The sequence below is a fragment of the Pagrus major genome, chromosome 8 (genome assembly GCF_040436345.1).
Source record: "Pagrus major chromosome 8, Pma_NU_1.0".
In the NCBI taxonomy this organism is placed as follows: domain Eukaryota; kingdom Metazoa; phylum Chordata; class Actinopteri; order Spariformes; family Sparidae; genus Pagrus; species Pagrus major.
Window position 1 is genome coordinate 22,197,157 of NC_133222.1, and position 5,924 is coordinate 22,203,080.

The 5,924-nt window shown below is 39.7% G+C and overlaps 1 pseudogene; it reads left to right on the forward strand.

The window, feature by feature from the left end:
• Positions 1 to 487: 487 nt before the first annotated feature.
• LOC141000970 (hatching enzyme 1.2-like) lies at positions 488 to 5,924 on the forward strand (annotated as a pseudogene).

Below are 5,924 nucleotides of genomic sequence, written 5' to 3' on the forward strand. Positions count from 1 at the left end.
AGTACAGTACTTGAATACATGTACTTAGTTACTCTCCACCTCTAGAGAGCAGTGATAGTAGCAGGATTCCTTGTAGTGTTATCAGTAGCACTGGCTGCAGTTGGAGGAACTGGTGGTACGACTTCTTTATGTTCACAGAGAGTAAACACTTGAGGTCAGAGCTGTAAGGCCGCTCAGTCAACCGCGATAACAACAGTAAACACTTAAGGAGGTTCCAGGAGAACAAAGACGGCGTGTCTTTGTTCTCCTGGAACAATCCCATATCCGGCAAGGGTGGACCTCAGTGTCAGAAACACAATTAAAAAATTAACTTTACGCTCTGCAGAAGATGACTGAGGCCTTTACAGAGCATCACACTTCCTGCTTCTTATCTGAAATAAAGAAGTAAAGGTAAAGGGATTATACTTCCTGTCTGCTCTTAATGCTTCTAACACAAATGCTGCTTTGAATTTCGCTCTGATTGGTGGTTTGTTTCAGCCAGGCAGGGATGAAGTGCATCTTGGGTCTCCTGGTCCTGCTCGCAGTCTCAGCCTGGAGCGAGGCAGGCGTGAGAACCACAGCTGGAGAGCTCAGTCAAGTCAGCCCTCCTATCACTAACAAATTAAAAGTATTTTCAACAGGAAACATTGACTGCAAAACTTTTTACAGTTAGAGCAAATAGTTCTTGAACTTTCAATCCTACCACACAACCTTGCTCAGCAAGACAAGGCAAGTTTATTTATAGAGCACCACTCAGACACAAGGCAATTTAAAGCGCTTTACTGGGGCATAGAAATACATTGAAATAAGAAATCTGGGATATAATATGTATTAATTCTGCATTAAAATGTCTCAAAACGACTAGGTTTTTGTTATATATATTGTCGAGTTGTGTACTTACATCATTCCAAATGTGCCCAATGTTCAAATGAGAGAAACACAAGTTTTACTCAAGGTTTCATTAGGTCATCATCATTATTTCCCAGATAGGGAAGTCGGCGAACAAGACTAAATTTAAGGAGATTAAAACTATAAAACATTACCTCATCTGTGGACATTTGTGTCATGGATTCAAAGTGTCATGCACTTACTGTTAATCTTTCAAAAAAATCAGTTATTTCAATTTTCTTGGTGTTCAGTTGTAGAAGATTCTGGCCCAACCACTCACTGATTTGTGAGTTGCACTTCACATCAGTTGTAAGGGATTGTAGTCATGTGGTGACACTATGTAAAGTTATGAGTGGTAGGAGATGTTATAATAATCCACAGTCTGATCGAGGGGGAGCATGTACAGTAGATGTTGAAAAGAAGAGGCCCGGGAACAGACCCTTGAGGAACTCCACATGTGACTTTTGTTCACTCAGATTGATGCTTACCAACTGACACAAAGCACTGGAGGTGGAGTTTGCTCAGGACCAGTGGGATTGTGCTTCACACACACTTTAACTTTTACCAAACTATTTCTATACAAAACGTTTCCATAAGATGTCAGATAGAGAGTCATATTTTCTCCTTACCACAGAAACGTTGTCACTCTGTTTGCAGGTTGTAAAGAAAGTGGATGCTGACAATAACAATGAAGATGAGGGAAAACTGACCGTCGCAGAGAGGCTGGAGAAAGTCAACAACAATCTCAGTGAGGCACAATGAATGCGTCATACTGACTCCAACAACACACACTGTAAAAATAATATTGGGTCACACTATAAGCTTTGTAAGAGTTTTATGCACTCAAGACACAGCTGGGTTACATGGTTGAAGTCATATCTGTATAAACCTTTTTGACATTTTCATTTGTCAAAGCAGGAAAAGCACAGGTGTTACTACAACTATAAAAAAATAACTGTTCTGTTCAAGCAACACTGCAGCAGCTAAACGGACTTCTGCCATCATTAATTTAATTATTTACACATGTGCTTTTCCTACTGCGATGTCAAAATGGATATTTTCTAACCCTTGAAAAGGTAATTTTTAAAAATGAAATACTTCTGCATTCCCTCACACTAAGTTCTGTATTCCCTATGATCCGTAGAAAAATGCTGAGCCGTATTATGATAAACTATCATATATGACAGTGGTTATTACTACAGTCATGGAATGACAGAGCTTTGGCTGTTGCTGTGATTGTGGCTGTAGCCATGACTGTGCTTTGGTTGCTATGATGTCTGTGACACATTAGTTTACAAAGGGTGTAACAGTAACTAAATGCTTTGTTGTGTGAGTGCAGTGAGCTGTAATGGCTGTGTTTACATTAAGTAGACTGTTTAACCAAACCTCTTTTCAGTAGCTTGATACAGTTTGGACCTGTGGCTTTGTAACCATCATAAATTTAAACTGTCACACCGGAGCGCAGAAGATGAACCCAAATGCAGGACACTCAGGAGGCAGCAGGCTGGAAAAGAACAAAGGCTTCAGTAACACAACTGGAGTCCAAACATAAAATCAAAGCATCAAAAATGTGAGAACAAAAAAGGGGCAGATCTGAGAACTAAAAAACCAAATCAGGTACAAACCAAAGAAGCACTGGCAGGAACACGAGGAACACAGGACTGAAGTGGGGAAACAGATCAGACGAACTGACAGAGAGAGAGCGGGAGAGACAAGGACTTAAATACACAGGGAGTGATAACTAAATAAACACAGGTGAGCAGGGAAAACGGCAGGAAAACAGACTAAAAGAGGAGGAAAACACATGGACTGAAGACCCAGGAGGATAAACAGGGACAGGGCAAACTAATCAGGACACTCACAAGGGAGGGAAAACAAGACAAAGGACAGGATGTAACACAACATGACATGTTCATATGTGGATGAACCTTACAAAATAAAACAGGAAACAATAACTGAACCAATAACCCCAAACCATGACATAAATATCTGACTGCCATTGTTGTGACTGCTGTTTCTTCTTCTAACACACTCTACAGACCGTTATCGTGATGGTATTAAGATAAGAGATGACATCATCGTGTCTCGTCATCGCACCATGAGAAGCACTGAACCCTACAACCTGCTTGATCGTCTGTGGCCTAAATCCAGTGACGGCAAAGTTTATATTCCCTATGTCATCGCTAACCACTACTGTAAGCGCCTCCATATATTCCCTGTGTTGCAGGAGTACATTCAGTTTCTGTTCAGGCTTAATTTCCTCTTTTGTATTTTTTTGTCAACAAATCTGAAGCAAAGGCCAAAATCATCAATGAATGGCACTCAAAAAACACTCCTCCAAGAGAGGGAGAGCAGAAAATGGAAACTATCAATGAAGACACAAAAAACATCATCTTGCATCAATCCACTAAAAATGAGTAAAAACATATCAAAGAGCCAAACTGTTGCACTGGGTTCCTTCATTTCCATTTTCAGTTTACTTTCTGCTTAATACCACATGTCATTCTACCGGCTAGACTAGAGCCCCAAATGTGTATTAATCTACAGCTGGAAATAGTCTCAAACATGTACTTCCTAATTTTTGAAAAACATTTGCTAGAAACTATAGTGACCAGCTCATTGAAGAAATCAATTTCCTTTTCATGGGATTTGTTGGCAGTATGGAAAATATAGAACAATGTCCTTATCCAGCTTTTTTTCATTGTGTGGTTTTCATCTTTATGTTTCCCCTCCAGCTTCTGAGGAGCTGGATATCATAAAAAAAGGCATTGACTCCTTCTCCTTCTCCACCTGCATTCGCTTCCTCCCCCGCACCACTGAGAAGGACTTCCTCTACATTCAGTCTCTGGATGGGTACACAAAGGATTGAGTTTGTCTGTTAATGTAATCAATGACAATCTTTCCCAGAATGACAAAAAGTTTTGATGAACTATCTGTCCTATCCAACATCTATGCAGATGTTACTCCTACTTGGGCCGCAAGGGCTACGGGCAGATAGTGTCTCTGAGCCGTCAGGGCTGCATTCACTTTGGGACGGTCCAGCACGAGCTGCTCCACGCTCTGGGCTTCAACCACGAGCAGTGTCGCTCCGACAGGGACCAGCACATCCAGGTCCTGCTGGAGAATGTCATGACAGGTAGGCTGCAGCAGTGAGGAGGCAGAGAAAACAGATTCCTGACAGTTCAATTCAACTGTGGATTTTATAGAGCATTTTTTAGTAATCAAATGATTGTATCATGAAGACAACCACAGTCCTCATGTGCTGACAACTGTGGTTACCTGATACTTTACAGATTAAGATTAACATACAAAACCCATGATCAATTTGTAAAATGATCTCAAACATGATGCATTTTATTATTATAGATTATAGATTAATATAGAACAACCCAACAGAATCTAAAACTGGTTAAACATCCCAATTGCCAGAATAAATGTTGCCAATGTATGTTCCTGAAAACTTAAAAAAATGTTATGTTGCAAATTTATAATTTTATATTGTTCTGTACTTATGCTCTGGGTAGGTTCAGGCACAAAACCCACTTGGTTAGGGTTTGGAAACCATCATGGTTTGGCTTAAAATACCTGTTTTAGTTGCAGTTTTGACACCACAGTAATATATAATAATGCTCTGCAGTGCCATTTGCAGTATTTTGATTTTGCACTTTTTAGTTTAGTTTATTTTAGTTACAAATGCAGGACTTTTAATTCTAATGTAGTACTTTTTATGTGTTTTACGTGTTATTGCTATCTTTACTTAAAGGTCCAATTTGGGATTGTACGACTGGTCAGCCGCCATCCCAATACATCAGTATTTGACAAGTTGGGACTGAGACTCAAAAATCAACTTTTCTTATAAATAGGACCTTTAAAGCAATGTTATGTAGAAATTGTCATTTTGTGTGATTTGGCGCCCCCCACAGTTTCTGGATGTAAATACAAATCCCAGGTCCGAAAAAATTTGTCAGACGTAATGTAGGTGCTGACTACAAACAAAACTCATTACGTCATAACAATGTTGTGTTGAAAACTTGTATGTTGAAGTAAACATGTATGTAACGCTGTGATCCTACCCTCTCACTGAAGTTACATAGTGCAGAAACAAGTGATGGGGAGCGGAGTGGCTGAGACAGAGACAACATTCACTCTATTACAAGACACTGTAGCAACAACATGACTTTGAAGCTGTTATTTGAAGGTAAAAAAGTTACATAATGTTGCTTTAAGTACAGGATGTTAATATTTATTCCACCACTGCAGGTCAGGATATTAACTTCAAAGAGGTCGACACTCTGAACCAGGAGACTCCATACGACTATGGCTCTGTCATGCACTACGGCAGGTCAGTTTAACTGACTACTTTGTAATCAATTTTAAAATCCAAGTTTTTGTCTGATGCCCATTGTCATCCATCTGTGCATTCTGTGACTACATACATTCTGTTCTGTGGAGTGTGATATAAAAAAGGGGTGACACAAAGACAACCAAAATCATCCACGTGTTTGATTGTATAAAGCTTGAGATATTCTTAATTTCTGCCTAATGAGACAAAGACAAAAAATATCCCATTATAAGATCAAACCCCCAATTTACTAAACAATGTAAAGCCCCAAACAAGTGTATTGTTTCACTTTTTACTCAAAGGTTACTCGAACAGGAGAAATAGTGCATCTGTAAGGGACTATTTATAGAGGATCAATTCACAGTTTTTGTCTTTTTATGGGAATTTTTGAAAATAGGAACAAAATAGAATAGTACGAGACTTATCCTTTAAGGACCAAAGTTTTGTATTGTACACAACATCTCTACATGAGCAGCAAAAAATCCACTTCCAAAAAAATCCACTTTGAAATGAGTGATCACTCTGGTCGTCTCCTCCTTTAAGGCTGGCTTTCTCCAAGGACAACCATAACCCCACCATGGTGGCTGTCCCAAACTCCAACTCTGTGTTCGGCACGGCTACACAGATGAGCCAGAACGACATCAACCGCATCAACCTTCTGTACTGCAGCGACTAGTCCTCCAGCCCAGAACGTGTCACACTGAGGTTTCTTTGA